The 23,667-nt window shown below is 28.7% G+C and overlaps 1 pseudogene; it reads right to left on the reverse strand.

Annotated features, from left to right (window-relative positions):
- LOC139225432 (phosphatidylinositol 3-kinase catalytic subunit type 3-like) overlaps positions 1-16,774 on the reverse strand; it is a 30,806-nt pseudogene extending 14,032 nt beyond the window's left edge.
- Between the last annotated feature and the right edge of the window lie 6,893 nt (positions 16,775-23,667).

Here is a 23,667-nt window from a genome sequence, read left to right on the forward strand (position 1 = left end):
ACATGCAAAGAGTATGTTTAATACATTAAATTGGATAAACACAGCGCACTATTAGCATAATACTAAAAAAAACTTTTGTACAATTTTTCACAGTCAAAGGTGTTTGATATTGTTAGGATGATTCTGATACTTCTTAACTATAATTTTGATTTAAGTTATGCATATTAAAAATTTTCTAAACCATTTTTTGACTTTTTTAAAATAAAGTGATGGTTATCATTTAATATGTAAAATGAATATATAATGGACCAACGAGAAATTCCAAAATGTAATATTAATCTGTCTTAAGTGTATAAATTTTATGAATTATGTCATTTTGCTAAGTTTTCTATATAGTAAAATTAATATAACTATAATGAGAATCACCTCAACTAGAAGTAAAATAAAACTTGAACTTGAAAACTGGGTTGATAGGCTCGTTAGAAGAATTCTAGTTTTTATAAAATACTTGAGTGGTAGACATTGATATTCTTGACACACTGTATTGGACTACTTGATGACTATATGGGGATGGTATTAACAATTCTAGTGCTTCTTCAGGTTTTAAAGGGTTCCACTGTTTGACCAAATATAGTGCCTAGAAAATTTAAACGCTCCAATTAAAAAATCAACATTTGCAATAATTTTTATAATGGTTGCTTACTTCTTTAGATTCAGCCTCTCTAGTCCAATCCACAGCTTTTAGAAATTTGGTCAACATCTAATAATTCAGACACAAAATTTCTATCATGTAAGTGCTTAATTGAGATACTTGTCTATTATCTGTAATAGAAAATCTGAATTGCCATATCATATCTTTTTTCTTCGGGTGTCAATTGTAAGCTTATGGTATATTTACTAATGGCCTAAATTTATGATAAGCTGTTAGTGTAGAAAACTACTGCTGAATAATGCATATTTTAACCCCTCTAAGAGATGAACTGCAACATTATTAGATACGAAAAAAAGATTATTTTTTTAACTTATGATAAATCTACCGTATTACACGGGGAATTTAAAAACAAAGGAAAATAACATCACATCCACTCTAACACTGAATATTTCAAAATTTCATAAATGAAAAACTATTACAACACCAATGCTTTGTACGATTTAATATCTGCCCATGCCATTTGGTGTAGAATCATTAGAATTTTTTAGCGAAAGTGCATTTATAGGTGGCTATAGAACATAGTTCCATATCATAGCAGAACAGTAACTGATTTCACCATCTCTCCAATTGTGGGGTTCCTGACTAAGAATAAGATCTATAATTCATATTGGAGAGACTAAATTTCAGACGACGCTTTGCTTTAATCCTTATTATCAATAAGTACATGTGAAAGGTTGACTCGAATCTACATTAACTGGGTCATGAAGGCACATTCCTAGAACATAATTTGATTTTTTAACAAGAAAGTGTAGCACGCGACAAAAAAAACTTAGTCTATTACATATTATTCCGTGAAAAGAGCCCTCACTCTATCACCACAACTTATAATTTGTTCAAGAGGTAAAATACCTCATAAATTTAAAGGAATAGAAGCCCAATTAACTTAAAACCTTTGCATCTCAAATATAGCATATGTCTGTTCAAAACATTATATATATTTATTTATTTATTGTATATATCTGGGGTTATATTACTGGCATGTAGTAATACATAGGAAAAATATGTACTCCATAGAATTTACGTCGAAAAATCGCGTGAAAACGAGTTCGATCATAAAAGAATGATAACAAAAACATTTGTATAAATTAATGTAGGATACATTAATTTATATGATGTCTTATGTACATCTTTAAATTTGAAATAAAAAGATATGGGGAGAGATTAATCTGACAAAAATAAAAAAATCAATAAAGTTATATGTAAATATGATTTTTAACTTCGATTGTATCAGTAAAAAAAATACAAGGGTGAGAATTATTTTAATTTAAAAGATTTTTTATTTTTCGAGACACTATAATACGCGAGTAAGTTCTTTAATTTGTTACACCGAAAAAATGAATCTAGATTAATCATTCGAAGCAAAATGAATCTTCATAGAGGTACTCTCAAACATTAAACAATACATAAAGGTGTATATAGGAATAAATTATATATATCCGTTAAATTAGCATAAAAATTTACATATCAATAATTACTATTGTGAATGAGTGGTATACAATAAAATAGATGTTAGTTAGAAATTCTACTATGATTTTATAATGGAATAACCGATAATTATATTAAATATATCAAGGGATGTACTTTATCGCTTTTATTACAACGTTTGGGTTCTATCAAGGGGCATGTGGTTACCTAAGTAAGTCACTGACTTTGTTCCGTGTTATTTAGTAATAAATATTCTAAAAATTCGACATACAACATTCTAATTTGTTCTGGAAAGAAAGCGTACCACAGCATACATCTCATCTCTATTTATCTTTAAGCCGCTACACTACACTACTACTACTATACTAAAATCCACGAATATGACAATACTTGCATTCCCCATACGACTTAAGGCTGGATCATCATAAAAGCTCCTCTAGATTCATATTAATTTAAAAGCTCTGTAGCTTGGTATATATTAGTTAGGAGTCGCAACATACAACACCATCAGTAATATAGAATGATATAATGATATATTTTCTCATCGGATCATTGAGAAAATATACTCACCTTGGATTGTATAACTCTTATTGCTACCATGAAGTAAGTTATGCAGACTTATTCACTAACATAGATACTAAATCTAAAAATCAATTCTACAATATACTTGTAAAAAAATTATAAATGGGCCTGAAAGTGTTTATGAAAAGGAATTCGGATATATTTTCAATTATTTCCTAATATATTACAAAAATGAAATTATTCTTAATTTAGAATTACAATCATAGACTAAATAATGTGCTCATTAGCTAAAATTAAGGATGTTAATTTTAGCGAAACGACAGGATAATAAGAACGAGTTATATATTTATTAAATAAAGCATTCCGATGGATTCATGATTCCAAGTAAACACCATGCACACATAGTAGAAACTACAACTTAATTTTTATCCAAGTAATCTTATCATAAACCATTAAAATTTGATAACTATACCAAACCTCAAGTACTGTAGTTGGGGATTACTACTAAACTATACAGAGAAATTAAATAACTACATCATAAAATATTCATTATGAAAATAAGGAAATAAGGAAAAATAAACACAAAGTTATATTGTTTATAAGCATTTCTAGGATGTATAAAATAAATTAGTTATCAAAAAATTGATTTTTAAGATTTTTTGCTTATAAAACATAAAAAAGTTCGGCAAAACAAACTAATTAAAGAAAAATGTATTATATAATATTACTTTCCTATAAATACACCATAGAGCTCCTAAGAGGGGATTTATGCCACAAAAACAGCAACTACTAAAATAATAACATACTAATAATCGATCCCTAATTATAGCACTTGGTTTCACATCATGATGTTTTACTGAGCGTGATCGGGTTAGTATATTGTGTTTTGCTTCCACAATATTATCCTAGAATATTAACACAATTTAGCAACAAATTTGATTAAAAACAATCATTAAATCATATAGTTTACCATATGTAGTTCGTTGTCTGTGATAGTATGAAAAGTTGACAACTGTTCAACTTCTTGTAGGGCAACATTATACTATAGATGGTGTAAATAATTCATACCACATTGATACACTAATAACCTTATCATGATATAACACACTCACAAAACTATTGTCCAAATGAACTTTTGGAAACTCAACTGTTACAAATAATACTTGTGAAGGTATAAATAGATCCTACAAATGCAATTAAATTTTACATGGTATAGACTGGTTACAATTCGAATCTTTTCAAATTTATTAAATGTCAATTTATCAAGCCATCCATAATGAGGTACTATATCTTCCCCATACATTCTAATAACATAATTTATTTCTGTCATTATATGTTCAGCTTCTTTATCATCAAAATTAGAATCCGAAATCGCAAGATTAAGCAAATATTTTCTTTTTTCTAGCTTTAATTCTACTATTCCAGTTAAAACTTCTCTATCAATATAAAAATATATATAAATTCATTCAAACAAATTAGTATTGAAGAATATTAATATGACATGGCGACATTTCACCGAATGCGCACCCACATAAATTTATTTTGTACAATGGTTTAGATGGACGAAAATGAAATTACTCGTTTTTTAATTATAAAATCTATCAGAAATAGTGAAAAAATTCTTTATCATAATTTTATTTATGTAAAAGATACTCGTACTCAAAATTCTCAGCTATGGAAATGTCAATTCTCGAATATGCAAAGAAAGGTTGAAAACCTCTTCATTTGATGAAATTCAGAAATGGGAAAGAGGTATTTAAAACCACATTGTATCGAAAATAAAAGAAGAAATTAATACCTAACGATAGAAGAAAAAATATTAGCAGAAAACCCCCAATAATCGACGAATAAAGTGTCATTCCCTAGCTACTGATTACATCAGTATTAATGAACTCCCCATTGCCCAAAAAAATCTTTTTATAACTTAATCCAAAATTCAAGAAAGCGTTACTTAATCGAAGTAAATTATGAGTCTAATCTATTTAATCGAAATATAAAAAAAAGTTACGGAATGAAGATTTTGTTTTGCGTGATCGGGTTCTAATGGTGTCAATCGAATTATTATTTTTTCTAGAGAGAAAATTTGGTTCACCTGAATAATTCAAAAATATATTTACGTGATGTGACTTTCAGAGAGGTTCCAAAAAAATTTTTTCCAACTTTATGTTATTCATGAAAAATTTCCAACAAATTCTATCTATTGTATACATATTAATAAAAAATAAAACTGAATCATTGTATAAAAATGTGTTCTCCATACAGCAAGACAATAAAGTTCTATTTCCACAGTATTTAATTGTCGATTTTGAAATTCAGTAATTCAATACTTTTAAAAAAGCATCTAGCACTACAATTATTAAATTCTGTTTGTTCCATTTCAGTCAACACATCAGGAGAAAAATACAAAAAGAAGAATTTTTAAGAATATATCCACAAATTCTGATTTCAAAATCTATATGAAATGTTTTTTTTATCATTGGCGTTTGTTTTAATTGAGTTTGCCGAACAAGGATTTGCTAAATTGAAAAACAAAGCAAAAAAATTTTTAGCGAAATTAAATTGAATTCATTTCTTTTTTACTTTAAACAAAATATCCAATAGATGATGTGAACGCCTATTATCGCATAAGAGATGAAATAGATTTAACTTTTAATGTGGCAGAAGCTTTCAACTGTCATTTCCATAATCGGCTCGACAAATTCCCTGCAGGACTGCAAACAACTATAGACAAATTAAAAGAAGTTTAAAGTAATACAAAACAAGAAATCGATTTTATTATTGTGTAATTAAAACACAATTGTTTCAGAAAAAGAAACTATCCAAAAATGCCGAAAATAAAAAACATAGTATTAATTATGAAAGATACTATGACACACTATTTAGAGGCTATTTCCACTATATATACTTGGAAAGTGGAATGAAGATATATATGAAAACTTTAATTATCTTAAAGATTATTTTATTTGTGTTTATTCAAAAAAAATAACTTAAAAATCGTTTCATGGGCACGCCTTGGGCGACTTGTCGCCGAACTTTCATGACTTTTATAATTAGTAGTTCGCACATCTTATGATTATAATTAAAATTCACAGTTATGGTCCCATCAGGAATATTATCAAATCCTGCATCACCATTACACTCATTTAGCTTTTGCTTCATTTTAGAGATATCAAAGCGATGTACGCTTTCTTTACAGTGACATGGATGTGTAATAGTTATGTTTTTATTATAGTCATGCGTTGAATCATTTTCCTAAAATAAAACATAGAGAAAAAATGATATTTTTGTGTGTATTTAACGTACATTAAGTAGAGTTAAAATTGTATAGTCAACAACATCCTCTAATCCAGCACACTTAATATTGTGTGTTTTTGATAAAGTATTCTTTATATTATGAACTAATGGATTATTAAGTTTCTTATATGCTATCAATAAACCATTGTTCCTCATAATAGACACTGCGGTAGAACCTTCAATTACTTCTCCATACTCTAGCTCAGCCACTTCATAGTATAGATATGGCTCATATACTCCATCAATATTAATGCAATTGTAATTTCTTTTTCCTTCAATGAATTTTTTAGCAATCTTGTCAGGTAATCTCGGAACTTGCCTTTTTAATTTTTATAAAATGTAAAGCAATAACAATATTGTTACTTTAAATCACGATATACAAAAGTATGTGCATTAACTGCCACTTTTAACACTTTATCTTTTCTAATTAAGTCACTTATCTTATCGAATATATTGACACAATACTTTCTTATTGTAGACTTTAATTCTAATAAGTTAAATTTTGATTTTAAGACTATATCCAAAAAGATTCATTATTATCAGCTTACTTGAGCAATCACCCCATTGTCCAAGCACATATTTATACTTTCCATCTAAATTTTTCTGAAATACATATTGAATTTCAGCATCCAGATCAGTCCCCAACTCAAAAAATATGTTTAACTATTCATAAGTAAAATTTTTTAGCAAATATAGAATAGAATTAAACTTTTTTTGGTATATATTCATTTAATATATTTTCAGCAATATTATCAAGTGAATGTTCATATTCAAGAGTTACACGAATAAATAATAAAAGTATTGAAGCTTTTAATATAACCATCTCAAGCGATATTTCTAATTTGATTAAGATTAATAATAAATTTTTTCGGATTTTTAAATACATAGTTAAAACTATTATATACAAATAATGGTTATTCGTCATCAAATAGTAATTAGAAATGTTGTTTTAAAAAAAGGTAATATAATATTTATAATATGAAAAACTAATTCCTTTATAAGATGTTTAGCCATAAAATTTAATGTTACTTATAGATGTGTGTGCGGAATTACAAGTAAATATAAATAGTTTTATCTAATGCTATTGATGATTTTCGTTAATTTAATCACCTATGTGGTTAGACTATCATCTAATTACATTTCTTCGTAAATCAGATAATGCACTTTTATGATGTATTAATAAGTTATAATACTAAAAACAACGTTTTTATCAGCTTAATATCAATTAAAAATTATTTTTTGATACTATCATTTATTTATAATGTCCGAAAATAAGAAATGGAAGTGATAATTAGTAAATACGTGACTATTTTGAGCATTTTTTTATATAATTCTATAAGAAAAGCCAACATTGATTATTAGGTATTATAAATAATATCTAAATCTGCTTTTATTTATAATTACCATAAATATAAGACAAAATTTATCAATATTATGACAAAAATTTTAGATAAAATAATTCAATGAGTTACTAATTTATATAAAATATTTTAGAAACAGATATTGAATAACGAGCTTGAATTAATTTCTTTTATCTCTGCTTTTTCTACAATTATTAGTGGAACGATGTATTACATATAGCAGTTGGTTTTATAACTATCAAATTTAAAATTTCATAATTTATATGAAATATTTGATGCTTTTTGAATTAAAATTAGTCTATATTTATATTTATTGCTAGATAAAAATGTATACTTTTTACAATTATAATTGTTGAAAATCTAGTTAATTTTAAATCACAAATTATAGTCAATAATTATTCAAAGTATAATTTTGGTAAATTTCTAAAAATTGATATACGACAATTATTTCCGTCTACGTCTTCATCAAAGTTGTTTGATTACAAAATCATCGCAATCCGCATTTTAATTTCATAAATCATTGTTTTCTACTAAGACAGTTCAAACTTCAGAACACTACTATAATTTTTTGGAATCTAGTGTAATTTAGTAGCGCATAAGACTTGGCATAGTTAAGCAATGAAACAACAGAATACAGAAGAAAGTTATTCAGCTCAAGTAGCTAACTCGTACAGTCCAAATATTTTTATAACGATAGTAAAGAAATTACTGTTTCCACAGAATATTGTAATATATATATAACTGACATCTGCAATGGGCGGAGTTCGTTTGGTGTATTAGTGTGTTGTTTAAACCGTGTTATTATACTTGCGAGATTATATTGGTGTCAGGCTAATAAAAAAATAAATGTCAAATAATTAAACTTAAATTAACATATTGAGGAGCGGCTAGATGAAATAGCCGACACCATATAGTCAAAGGCTACAACCATAATCAAGCGTATGACTACCTAACAATAAGCATTCGAATGCACATAAAAGACTGCTGTTGTCCAATAAAAACAAAGAAAATTAATTTTGTAGATGTTCTTTTTCCAATTATATTTTGCTATTCAACCACGATCATTGACCCAGAGTGGAGCTAGAATGATTTTTTGAGTGTAATTAGTTACAACAAAGAGAAGTTAGACAAATTGGCAATTAGAATTTCATCAATGCTAAAGATCTAAATGTCTAACATAACTCTGGATTAGGTGCTATTTTATCTCAAACCTAAAATCATAGCACTTGTACCTCAACAGTCTCAACTTATAATTGATGGTTGTACTTAAGCTGTCGTTGTAAGTCCTAATATCGTTGTGTCAATCATATTTAACCCTCTAAGTATCTTGGGGTCGAATCGACCCCAAAACGATTTTAAAACTTGGCATAACTTTTCTACTAACATTAAATAAACAAGGAATTCCATCTCATCCTTAAAAATATATTCTTTTATCAATCAATGTAAGGATTAATATTTAAAGTTGTATAAACATGGAGAAAATAAAAAAAACACTCTCCAAATAACAAATGGGGCCGAAGTAACCCAACTAGTTTATTTGCTATTTATGCGCATCTATAATTTTTAGGTTTTTTTTTAAATATTGGGATATTCTGTCGACAGAATTTTGGGACATATGAAGGTTATTGAATCTACCGAGGTCACGTGATCGGATAGGTAATTGCTGTATACGCGGTGGTATCTTCTAGATTTGGAGGAAAAAATTATTTTTCATTATTCTGGTCAAGTGTAATAATATTTTTTTGTTAAGATATTAATGGAATCTGACTGTAACAATTCTATTTTTAATGATGAACCCTCTAGGAGTGAGTTTGAAGATGCTTTTATTGATGATTTTTCCGAAGAAAGTAATGATGAGCTAGAAAACTACGATGAATCGTTTACCAGCGAGAGTGCTTTTGTTTGAAACACTAAAAAACCTTCTGCATCAAGAGTATGTGCAGAAAACATTATGAATAGTTCTTCTGGTTCAAAAATTTACACAACAATCAAGGTAAAATCAACGGTGACTGTTTTTTATTATTCTTTTCTACCGAACTTATTAAGATTATATTGGAACACACAAATTCTCTTGAATCTCAACATTTTGTAGATACATGGACAGATATTGATGAGGTGGAATTGAATGGGTATATTGGTAGTTTGCTACTAAGGTGTGTACACATAGATCGAGAAGAACCTCTTTTATAGTTATTTAGTATGAGTGAAGGCAGAGATATATATAATGAGCTTTTTAGTTTGCGGTGGTTCAGACAAGTTACACGAGCATTAAATTTAGATGATATGTCTACAAAAACTCAGAGAAGGGAGCAGGATAAGTTTAGCCGGATTGGAGATTTCTGGATGTGTTGGAAATCGGATTTACCAGGATGTTTTTCTCCTAATGAAAACTTACCAATTGGTTCTTTTCAGAGGAAAATGTCCATTTAAGCAATATATGCCATCGAAGCCCGCTAAATATAATAAACTTTTTTTATTGCAGTTGACACTACCTCCGATTATGTTTATAATATTGAACCATTTCGAAATGTAAGTGTTGGCGAAAATATTGTTTTACAAGTTAGTATTAAACTTTTCTTCTATTCTGGAAGAAATATACTTACCGACAATTTCTTCACATCATTAAATCTATCTGAAAAACTGTTGGATAGAAAATTAATGTGATTGGGAGCAATTCGTCACGGCAAAAGAGAACTACCCCCTTGTGTATTACCTTCAAAAAGTAGAAATCTTACAGCACTACCTTTCTCTACAACGTAAAAAATATACAGACTACGTATGTGAGCAAAAAAAAATAAATCAGTTATTCTTCTGTCAAGTGGAACAATCAAATGACACCATAATAAGTGGAGATAAAAAACCAGAAATTGTTATCGCTTGTAACGAAACAAAAGGTGGTGTTGACACCATTGACAGAAGGTAAGCGTCAGTTTCGACTAGACTATTTAATAGGAGATGGCCCATGAGAGTTTTTTAATGTATTGGATATCTCTTTTGTAAATGCATTTGCATATATAAAGATGTGTTTAAGTCATACATCATTAGGCGGAAGTTTCTCAAAGAAATCGCTGCAGAACTACATAAACCCCTTCTACAGACAAAAAATAAAAAATATTTTAATAAATCACTATCTTTAGTCTTTTCAAAAATACCAAAACCTCTTTTAAAGCTATGCAGATGTCAAATATGTCCATAACAAAATACGAAAGAAAAACTTTATCATCTTGTAATCAATGCAACCGGTATTTCTGCAGTGACCATTCAGCCAAATGGCTGTACTCAATGTTACAAACATCAGTAATATTAGAAAATATTTTTTATTTGCTGTCTATTTTCTTTTTATTGATTAATTATTCCATGATGGACTTTAGGCGCAAAACGACATAAATAATACAACATATAGTTGTTTTTGTAGTAGCACACCATAGAAATTCAACGAGTATTACTTAAATTGGAAACTGAATGCAATAATTAGCTATAAGCAAATTTTACATTATAATAAAGTATTTTCACATTAAAAATTTAATACCTATAGCTTACAAATTGTCTGGCATAGTAGTAGCGTATTATATATTATAGAGGATTAGGTTTTTATACTCTAAATTACTTCAAATTCAATCGACAGAATTTCAAAATATTTTAATAAAAATTAATTAAAATAAATTTATTGATATAAAGAGAAAATAAAAAAGTGGGGTCGATTCGACCCCATTTGTTACTTTGAATTTTTTTTTAGTTAAGAGGTTATAACCCCTGGCGCAGTATATTGGGTTGTGAAGTTCAAGTTGGTCAGACTTGCTTCATTAAATTCATTAAACGCTGTAGGCACGGCAGCGAAGTTTTTCGATAATATATCGACATCACAACACACCAGCTCCGACTTATTATTTTGCGGTAGTGTGGGAATTTAACCCACTAAACATCCTCGTTTTGGGGCGACCACCACCCCTACTACCCTATCCATCTATTGGACGTTGGATCTGTGGGAATCAACTCAACAGAGGCGGAAATTTACTATCGTACCCTAGTGCATTAGCACTCGATTTCGCCCTCCTATCAGGCTTCCTCCCACTACCAGCATGTAACATAATTCTTTTTTACAGAAACGTGCAATTACCATAGTGTTCCTACTAAGTTCGGATTAGGGATACGATAGACCGGAAACAATGGGCGGCACCAGGATTCGAACTCGTGACCTTGGGGTCAGCGACCTAAGCCTCTACCACTAAACCATCTGTCCGCTGCTGTTACTTCGAAGGTTGCGGATTTTTTGTTCATTAGAGGGATAATCAAGATTATTTCTTAATCACAATATATTTTTTTAAAAATACAATAAAATTTTTATGTTGTGGGAAGAATTAAAATAGTCGTGTAATTTCAATTTTTTTAAATTCAATACCATGCGCACATCGCTTTGTCCCAACTAAGCAAATTTATTAGAATCTCCAGTAACGAATACTCGTGCGCGCGATGATTTCGGGATCTTAAAGGGACCTCATAAAAAGTAAAAAAATGAAGTTGATATTATAAATTAATTTTTTTAGAGTGATATAATATCTAATTCTCTAGTATATATAATATTTTAGGAGCATTCGAATGATTTTAATATACTTTATCAGGTTATTTACAAATAAAAATGAAAAAAAGGACATATAAAAACATATTATTGTAATTAATTTAATAATATCAAGTAGTTAAAGTATGAAATATTATATATAATGAGTTTTTTTTGAAAAAATAACATTATATCATATGCGTCAAAATTGTGCAGCCTAATTTTGCCATTTTGTAATCGAATTACTTACGTTTGCTTGATATATACATTCAGAGGTTTTATAAAAAACATTTTAATAAACTTGATCTTTATAATTCCTTTCTATTTTATAATTAGCTATAGTGTTCCAAAAACAATTTAAGGTACCAAAAAAATAACGCTTATGTACACAATGCGTCATGATTGCTAACATCGCCCACAGATTTTAGTAATTGTCTAGAAAATTGATAACATAATATTGGATTTCAAAAAATTATGTTCTAATAAGGAAAAATTATTCAAATATTTGTTTGATTATAAAATGTTGAAAATACACTCCAATACGCAGATCCTACAAAATCAGCAAAAAAAAAATACGGAGATGTGGCAATAAATATTTTAGAAAACTAATTCTATAACAAGTGATTCTATATTATTAACCTTCAGGTTTGATAATTAGAGTACTTAAGATTTTATAAAACATTTATTAATGGTGAACCAGGAAATCATGCTGCTTTATATTATTGAGTACACAAATGCCCATAAAATTTTATAACCAAGGAATTTCAATATGTCGATCACAATTGTTAAGTTCAGATGAATGATATCGGACATTTAGTTAATGGATTCTCAACAAAAAGGTGTTAATTATTACTTTTGAAAACCTACCAAAATATAACCGTGGTACAAGAGTTTTCTAGCAGGTTGTTTAGAGGTATTGAACGAGGAACACCAAATATGTTTTTGGTTACTGTCGAGAAGTGAGATCAAGAAACAATAATTCCAATAATTCAGAAATATTTCTTCCCAGGAAAATTTAATTATTGTTGTTGCCCTTGTAATTTATTTAGAAACAGCAATTATTACTGATGATGCCACAGTGTATCGAATTGTACCTACTTTTTGTTATTCTCAATTTTTCATGGAATCATATTATGACATAGGGTGGCAGAAGACGGTTCACACACCAACACCTTTAAGTCCTACTAGCATCAGCAAAAGATATCATTACCGAGTAATGAGGCTCTGAAATATTTTTATCAAGAGGAATCAATTGGGAACTTTAATGATATAATTTATAAACAGATATTTTAACGAATATATATTTAGAAAAAACAAATTTTTCAAGTCCCCCATTCTATGTTTAAATATTATCATTTTAAAAATCCTCATGATCTTGTTATATAAAGAAGATAAAAAATTTGCTGCAAAAAATAAAATCCCCCTAATCATATTTTATTTTCATCTCTATAAATATTTAATAGCTTTTGTTCTTTTTAGTGTATATTGCTGTTGAATTTATTTAATAAAGAATTTATATACGAATTCAGTTTTCAAATTATTTAAAACTTTATGTTATGGATTAGTATATGCGCGAAAACTTTTGGACATACATTTCACTGATTGTTGGTTAGTGTGCGTATTTTTATTTCAGCGTGGTGCTAGCTAGTCGTTCACAACGGTGACAGGGGTCGGATACGAACTACGCCACCGAAGTGATTGGAGACTTTGTGTAGATTACGTTAAGTTAAACACAAATACAAAGCATACTTTTTTCCCCTTGCCAAATATCTCAGAGACATTGGGTCAGTTCTTAGGATCTTAATATTTCTACACACTAGAGATTTAAAATCTGGATATTGGCATATTTGCATTAAATGAACAACATAAATAGAGAACGGCTTTCACTAAACCCTTTTAACTCTGTCAGTTTAATGTGCTACTTTTTGTTGTAACCAATGCTCCTACGAGTTTTCAACAGACGAGCTAAAACTCTTCAACGGCTTCATTGGTATTGGCTACCTAATATATTTGGATGATATAGTTATTTTCTCAAAAATAGAAACTGAGCGTAGTGCTAAATTACAGAGTATTGAATCGAATAAAGAAATATGGATTGCAACTGAACACAAACAAATGTGTGTTTATATAAATACCAATTTCGTACTTAAGCTATCTTATTTTAAGAAAGGAATTCAAACAGATCCACAAAAGATCGTAAAGATTGCTAATCATCCAAAAGCATGAGGCATATAAGAACTCAGAACATTTTTGGGATCGCGGCAAATTATCATAGACATTACATACAAGTATTTACTGAAATAACCTCGCCACTTACCAAATTAACCCACAAAAACACATAATTCGACTGGAATACCGAATGAAGCATGGCTTTTAAAAAATTACAGAAAGTGCTTAGTTCACCACCTATCTTAAAATTACCGAATTTCGATCATCCTTTTGAACTAGCAACTGATACACCCGATACAGCGATTAGTGCAGTACTGAGCCAGAGAACCAATGGAAGTGAGTATGTCACTTTTTATTAAAGCAGGCTCTTTAATGACGCTGAAACGAATTACTCGGTCATCGAAAAAGTGTCTAGCTATAAATTCATACAGGAATTATTTGTTTCGTAAAGAATTCAGAGTATGGACAAACCATAACTATTTAAAGTATATCAATTCACTCAAAGATACACATCGTAGACTTGCTAGATGGAAAATATTATTGTAAGAGTATGATTTTGACATCATATATAGACCAAATAGCAGAAACTATAATGATGATTATATGTCAAAAATACCCCGTGAATAACCCTTGAACAATGTCCACATTAATGGGTGATATATCAATAAGAGAAATCAGTAAAAATGAAGTAGTTCAACATTACAAGGAAGATGATTAACTAAAGAGTTAAAGCTATAACTGGAAAGGACAAAAAAAGAGAAGACCAAGAGTGGAACACTTTTGATTATTAACAAATGTTGTCTATAGAACTTGATAAACGCCCGTTGGGTTGATTTAGCAGCTATATGTGCCCAAAATGTTAAGAGGAAAGCTCATGGTGAGTGCGCCTTTTTTCGTTACTTTAAAACATTTGAAATTATTAGAGAAAGATTTTACTGGCCCATTGACCAATATTAAATCACTAAATTCATCGAGCGATGTAACCTTTGCGATTGATTCCGTTCATTACACCCAAAAAAGTGTTTACTTCATTTCAACGCCACCCAAACCATTTGAGATATTCAGTGAGATATGATCGCGTCTTTGCGAGAAATCGGGCTTGGCAACAGATATATTCTAGTTAGTGACGATGTGTTTCCAAAATGGGCCAAAGCTTTTTATATAAGATCTACAGATAGTCCAACCATCTCTAAAATACTCATTGACGATGTCGTTTTGGTATCACTGAACAAATTCATTACGATAATAGCTCAAATTTCATTTCAGAATAATTCAAAATGTGCGCAAAATATTTTTAATTTCCTGTACAAATACATTCTTTTACCACCCTGAAGGAAATGGTGAGGTAGAAAGCATGATTGGCCCTCTTAATAAAATGCTAATTAAAGCTTGTTATAAAGTTCTGAGTGGGATCAAATTTTACCAAAAATCCTGTTTTATTATAGATGCTCAACTTATTCATCAACTGGATACTCTCCTTATAAACTTATGATTGGTCGCTCTCCAAGAACTCACCTTGACACTATTTTCGACGATATGAATGTTGCTTAAACTGAAACAGATAATATTTACAACAGATTTGTTAGTACAATGAATAAGAATCCTAAAAAACATCTCTAATGAAACAAAAATATGGCTAGAAGCATCAAAAAGCACCCTGAATAAATACTACAAAGAAAACCGAATATAAGGGCAGTTAGTTTATGTGAGGAAGTATAAAAGAATCGACAAGTTTTCTTCTTTTTAAACAGGATAATTTCAAATAGTAGATCGAACAAGACTCCGTAAATTACAAAGTAAAAGATTCGAAAGGAGAAAGTATGGTTGTGCACTATAATAAAATTAAACGATATAATTCAAACAAAAGAGTCAACCTGTAATTTTTTGAACCTGCTTCAAAAATATGGTACTTACCCAAAGGACCTGGAAAATGAAAAACAACTTGACAATAACAGAGACGCTGGTAATGGTCATAACTCTGATTTTGGTAAGCAGTGTGCAGAAACCTCAAAATGTAATAGACAGCCACCAGAATATTTGAACGGTGTTACCATCGTAAATTACAGAGAGAGAGAGAGAGCAACGTTATGAATTACTATATACGCGGACGCTATAAGATATGAATTTTACTGATTGTTGGTTTGTTTACGTGATTCTATTTCAGCGGACGCTAGTCAAAAGACACTTTAATATTACACGTTGAAAATAATTTTTTTTTTTAAATTTGTACTCTATAATACACATATTTATATTTAAGACAATGCTAAAAGTTTTAGTTCATATAAATCAAAAAAAAGTAATGCAGTTCACCTATAAGTAAAGTGGGGGCATAGTTTTCCAAATTTTGACGTTTTCCCCAAAAATTGAAATCTTTAAGTACTGGGTGAAAAATGTAAAAAAATTACGGTAATAACAAAACTAGGATAAAAAAATCTATAATTTTCATTTTCTTTCTTTTGTCGAAGTAAATTCATAGTATTGGCTTTAAACTTTTATAAGATTAAGGATATATTCAAGAGCTTCTTCATTAACTACATAAAGAAGAATTGTGAAAGCACCTTCTAGTACTTTTATAATTCTCTCATCATTCAAATATTCGAAAAATTTTTCGCTGTTACATCTTCCTCATCATTGCTATGATTATATTAAAATTTCTATGGAAGTGTATAAAAAGATATCCTGAATAATCAGGCATTCTTCGTTGTTTAGCTGTTAGAAACTTGAATATCTATAACTTTTTTAAAGGAATTTCGTATTACAGAATCACTTACTTCGCCGCAGGCCACTTGTGAGCATGATTTTGCATCTAATACTGTAATTCCCCTTTATAACTCTACCTATTTTAGCTTAAGGACTTTGATCATATTTAATTGTCCATCGTCACATTATTAAATGATTTTTAAGCTCTTTTATTATCCCTTGATCAAATGGATGTATTAAAAAAGTTGTGTTTCTTCGGATGAAGATTATTAATGATGATTGAATATCAGATAAAATCAACATAATCTGCATTATCCATTAGCAGCGCTATTTTTTTTCTTCAATAAAACATGATAGCCAATTTCAAAAAATGCTTGTTGAAAATTGGCTTGTATGAAGCATCATATTTAATGTCGATGGCTTCTGATTCACCTCGTCTCAAATACTCTTTTAGCGACTCTGACCGACCTTTTATTTTATTATTAAATTTTTTTACTATAAATTTAAAATAAAAAAAAGTGAGCGACATTCTTCTTTCCTACTCTATGTTCGCTGGAAGATTGATTCATTTCTTGTATCAAAGCTTCTTTTTGGCAGGTTTTTTATAAAAAAATTTACAGCTTCATCAAAATCATTACTCAAAGCATTTAAAAAAAACTAAATTTTTTAAGTAGGACCATTAAATTTTGATCAAAAGTAATCTGCAACTTTTTTTTTAAAGCCCTATAAGCTGATAAAGAGAGTTTTTAAATCAATCTGCTTCTTAAATCTGTAAAGACAGTAATTTGAAGCAACAAAGTCTTTATTAGGATGCCTATTTGCAATTTTACGTTCAATAAACTTTAAAGTTGGCCCATTGCTGGGAAACCTTTGGATTTGAGAGAACGAAAAATCCAGTCTATATTTATTTAGTATCTCGTAGTCTTATTTGATGTATAGCAGACATGACATAAGATTTCCCTTCTTTTTCATTTTAATTTTTAGCATATATAGAGTTCCGTTAGAGATGCAATATTTCTCTCAAATAAATGTATCCTTATGTCTAATTGACTCAGTATCCTTACATATTCTAATCTTTTTTTATTTTGATTTAAATAAATTTAAAACTTGAATATTACTTGATGGATTGAAATAGTGGATAACTAAAGTATAACTACAATGAACTAACGCCGTTTTTATTATTTTATAGATCACCATTCAAGAATATTCTAGAATCTTCGATGCTTAGAAATTGATTGAATAAGTTTCAAAAGTTTGTTAATAAACCAATTGATTGGAAAAATAGTAATTAATCTGAAATTGCAACTAGTTTTTTACAACTCGGTGAGGGTTAATTTATTTCATAAATTTTCATTTTTTATAAAGATTCACTATTAAGATAATAAAATTTATCTTAAACGAAGTCAAACGTTATATTTACGCTCAGCAATATTTCCTTTCGTCGGATGATGTCAAAATAATTGGACAAATATAATTTTCTATTTAGTATACTAAGTGACAAATCTCTTTTTTATTGAAGGTAAATGAATTTTGTTAAAACTCCTAATACGCAAAAAGTTATTCTTTGTAACCGAAAATTCAAATATATGCTAATTATAGAAAGAAAATTATTAAAAATCAAGATTAATAATACTTCTCAATAGTTAATATTATGGAAAAAATTTTTTAAGGTATAACTTGAAATAATTATATAATATGAAATAAAATTATTTTGATTTTATGTTATTTAATTAATGACTAGATATTCATTAATTACAGACAATTTGGTTTTAATTGTATTTCACAATGTTAAATTTTTATCATAATAAATAAAAATTTGCCTTCATGCCACATTCAAATCCGTAATAATAATTGTATGTTATACTTATTCAACAGCTTGTATCTCTGCGTAGAATTGTGAAGTAATACGCGAGAAAAACGTCTCATAATGCTGAATAAAATTTAAAAAATTAGAGATTAATTTTTGTAGCTTAAAAGTGAACTATTTTCCACATTATACATTATTAAAATTCACATGATTAAATTATAAATTTGCAAACATCTCAAAATTTTGATTTAGTAAAAACTTCCCATTTATCTAAAATAATATATTTAATCCTATTATAAAAATTTATTTTATTCTTTCGTGTCAAATAAAATATAATAGCAAACATTAAATAATAATGAGTCGACTAAGTTTTTTTTCATTCATAAGTAAATTGAATTTTACAAAAAAGTGAGAATTTGTTTTATTTATCGATTTTCTTGTAGATCCAAAATCCATAAAATAACGCTGGTTTTTGGTTCGATAACATAAGTTAATAATAGTTTTAACTTCTGCACCATCTCTAAGTAATAGACAATGGTTTGCCGTACTTAGTGCAACTATGTTGCACTAACTATAGTGTTTTATGGATCGAGTCTGGAAAAATTTTAAATAATATCGAAACATGATATAATACAATAGGGAATTGTTCTCTTGAAAAAGCTTGGATATATCACTTAAACTTTTCATATTGAGAGGGGTTCTAGATAAATATACATAAGTGAGAGCTTTAGAAAGAAGGCTTGAAAATGCTTTAGCGGAACGAAAAATTATTAAAACCACAGTTTTCCTTATTTTATTATGACTTATCTTACTCTAAATTGTAAATATTAAAAAAACTGTTGAGCTTGTTTCTTCATAAGAATTGATTCGGGGACCAGACACTAAGCTTTATAATGGAAAAATAGCCTCTTTGCAAACTACTAGGTGCAATTCCTTAATCTCATAAACGAAATATATGACAATTACATTTTCAAATTACATTTCATATCTTATAATGAATGTGTACACTTTTACAGCGGAAAGCGCCATATCTATTCTATAATTCATTCAAATGATGATACTTTTTTAAAAAGAGATTGTCTTCAACATATTAATAAGCTTGTTTCTCTAAACTTCTGAGTTAATAAAGAAAATTCAAACATTCTTACAGGATGTTATTTATAGCTGTGTATTCTTGAAGTTTAATACTCAAATTTATATAGCATAAAACGAGAAAATTACAACATAATGCTGCAAATTTTTTCACATTTGGTCAATACTTGTGAGGCTCATTTGAAAGATAATAATCCTTTCAATACATTCGTCATTGTACTATTATATGCTTTTAGTAAGTGTACTAGAAATTAAATTCTAAAGCCATATTATCACAAGTGCAGCTACTATCATGATGCATATTTCGTTGTCAATTACATTTCATTCGTATGAATTGATCAGAAAACAAGTTTGTTGTTATACAGAAAAAACTGGTATTATATTCTATGATAATAATGGTTATGCTGCACAGAGAATTGAAGCATCTAAATAAATATTTTCTGCCAATTTGTGTACTCTTCAGAACTTAACATCTCCTGTCCAAAAATTACGCCAACACAGTTATGACATACATTTCAAGCATGAAGTTATTTATCTTATGCAGTAAAAGTGTATCATTATGAATGTACAACACTAATTCTCCGTAATCTATTATCAGATGTAATAATAAAAAAAATAATAATAATGCAACAGAAGAATTACTAAAACAAACAGAATAATTAGCCAGATAAGATTAGTTACTGAATTTGTACTATATTTAAATTAAAGACCACTTTCTAAAATGTACATAGGAATCAACTCAAAAAAAATTCAAGAAAATATTCCAAATGTTACAATAACGGTGGTGCCTACGCATCTTATTACGAACTAACTCGACAAACGAGTTGTTTACTTAACTTCAAAATAACCACATGACTTTTAAAGCTAAATTATTATAATATACAATAAAATAAGTTATCCTCTCTAGAAAAGACAGTATAGTTTGCATGGTAATGAGGGGAGTATCCAGCTCGTTAAAATTCGGCATGTTACGCATGTCAGAAATTCCCCGATTTATTCAAAATTCATATTAGCTCGATTTTAAAATATGGTCCAGGTAAAAATTATCTTAGAAATTTAATTTCTAAATATTGGCATAAATCCTGATTCGGGAATAATCGACCACGACGCACATTCTTGCGCACCAGTGATATTCTTTTTATTTTGATGAATAAATCCATTATAACACATTCAGAAATATTATTGAATATTTTTTTTATATAATATAAATTCGTGTGAAATTTATTTTTAGCGTTCCTTTGTTTGTGAATAATTAACATTGTAAATTTCTCCTTAGACAAGTTTGAGAATATTTTATTAATTATCATATAAATATAAAATTAATTTCCTTTTAAGTTTCAGCGTTTTTTTTAACTCAAAGGTCGAATCGCGCAGTAAAAGTGTGCAGCATGGTTTTTTTCAAGAGTCAACGCCAGTTTTACCGTTTATTACTCAACAAAGAAGCATTAGTTGATTTTTTAAATGAAAGATCTTTGCTCCAGAGACCCGAAAGGTGTAAAAACTGCCGTAAACGCAATACCTTTAAACTGAAAATAATCAAGAAAGGGAGGCCCAATGACTCAAACAGTGACCAAAGCCGATGACGACGAACATAAATTGACATATATATGTTAAAAGTAACTTAACTATTAAGAAAAAAATATAAATTTACATAGTCAAAAGTGCAAAACTCATTTTTCCTTACGAACGTCAACATTTTTTTCAATAATGAACATGAATGGAAACAACTCCTCTAAACTATCGATTCCGGATATATTTGAAATTATATACCTATGGTGCGTTGAAGAGTTAAGGTGTAGAACAGTAATTTTAACTTCAATTACAGAAAAGACCATTAGTTATTGGTATTCCTCCATGAGAATTATATGCACAAAAGTATTCAAACGTAGGGAAAAGATGGGTAGTCCTGAAACTATAATTGAAATAGATGAGTGTTTACTGCGAGGAAAAAGAAAAAACAACAGAGGAAGGTACTTGGAGTTTGGACAGATGGCGAAGTGCTCCAAACGAAACGTTCATTCCAAATGAATCTGAAGATGATGGCTCTGATAGCAATCTGGATGTAGAGCGATATGGAAACCGCATTGACGGCCCCTGGGTGGTAGGAATATGTGAGTGTTATGTTGATGGTGAAGGAAAACGAAGTTTATTTGAGTCCAGATTTTTTATTGTGCAGAGAAGAGATAAGGTAACTTTAATTAGGTTAATATTACAAGAAGTAGAACATGGGACAACAATATTTACTGATGAATGGAAAGGTTACGGAAAGCTCAGGATTTATGGTTACAGAAACATAACAGTTAACCATTCTCAAGAATATGTAACTCAAGAAGGCTTCCACACTAATACTGTAGAAGTTGTATGACATCACCTAAAAAAAAATCTCGCGACGAATGAGCGGAGTACCAAGACATCTCCTTGATTCTTACCTACACGAACAGTGGTTAAGATCAATTCATAGAGATAATTGGCAATTTTTTTGACTATATGTTGACTAAGATTAGCCAAATCTATTCTGTTGAGTGAATCATTCGTTAAATATATATATATATATATATATTGTATTTTAATTTTATGGTTTATATTAGTTGAGCGCATAAACATTATCCCAAAGAATCTTCTAACATTTAATTTTTGTAATTGTATACTTTTTTTTCGTATATGTTCATTATTATAGCTTACATTTCACTTATTTGCCACCATTGCGAATTTATCTGATATAAAGTAAAAACTGTATTAAATGAATCATTCTTTAAATCAGGAGTTTCAAATAAGTCCGACACATGATTCTTCGCGTAACTTACTACGTGTTGCTGACACTTTAAAAAACAACCCACATTTTATTAGTTTAAATCATTCATTAATGCGACGTTTAAGTACTGTAATGAGTTCTAAAGAAAATAATCAATCAAGATTTTATCCTTTTTTTCTTTTAAAGTAAAGTTTACTATTGTGGCCTATAAAGTTCTTAAACAATTTTTATTCAAGTATTACTGAAAATATCACTATAGACAATAGATTTTGTTGGTTTTATGGTCTTAGTACTAGTTGAGTTAAAGAGGGTTACTCTAGATTAATCTACCTAATAATATGTAAAATCAAAGCCTTATATCTTTGAAAATCTTTAGCATAAAGTTTACTCCTTTATGTATATTCATTGTTACACATAAATGGTATATGCTATGCAAAAAAATCACATATAATTATTATCAACTTCAAATCACAACATATTTATATATTTGTTCTAATTTCAATAGAATGCATATATTTTCCATATAAATATACCACAAAAATGCATATCAAATTATTACCAATAAACTTAATTTACACAAAAATAGCAGATAAAAAATAAATAATTTGTTCAAATTGTACTATTATTTTGTGGTTTAATATGTTAATATATTTATTTTCATGTTAAAAAAATGTTAAAACTAAAATTTTAAATTATAAAACTATTTATACCTATATACACCTAAAGGAATACAAATTAGCCAAAAGCCTATCTCTATATTACTTATTCTGTTTGAAGTGATTCATTGATGGTAAAAAGTACTATAATAGAAGTATAAAAATGTAACATAATTCAAAAAATTTAATAATTATCTTCAAGTGTGTTATAATGGATTTATTCATCAAAATAAAAAGAATAACACTGGTGCGCAAGAATGTGCGTCGTGGTCGATTATTCCCGAATCAGGATTTATGCCAATATTTAGAAATTAAATTTCTAAGATAATTTTTACCTGGACCATATTTTAAAATCGAGCTAATATGAATTTTGAATAAATCGGGAATTTCTGACATGCGTAACATGCCGAATTTTAAGAGCTGGATACTCCCTCATTACCGTTTGCATATAATAAATAATATCAGACTATAGTATAGTGGCCGATCGTGGATTTTATCCTCATTGTAGTAATATTATGATAGTTATTATATACATTAAAAGTTATGATTAATTTCTTTTAAATATTATCACAAACAAAATTAAAATAAAATGTGAAGAAGTGTTGCTATCAACCTTCCCAACTGGGTTGTTAATGGTAAAACGGTCACGTGACCAAAATTTGGAATTTTTGGATATTTATAT

The sequence above is a fragment of the Pempheris klunzingeri genome, unplaced genomic scaffold (genome assembly GCF_042242105.1).
Source record: "Pempheris klunzingeri isolate RE-2024b unplaced genomic scaffold, fPemKlu1.hap1 Scaffold_215, whole genome shotgun sequence".
Taxonomy (NCBI): Eukaryota; Metazoa; Chordata; class Actinopteri; order Acropomatiformes; family Pempheridae; genus Pempheris; species Pempheris klunzingeri.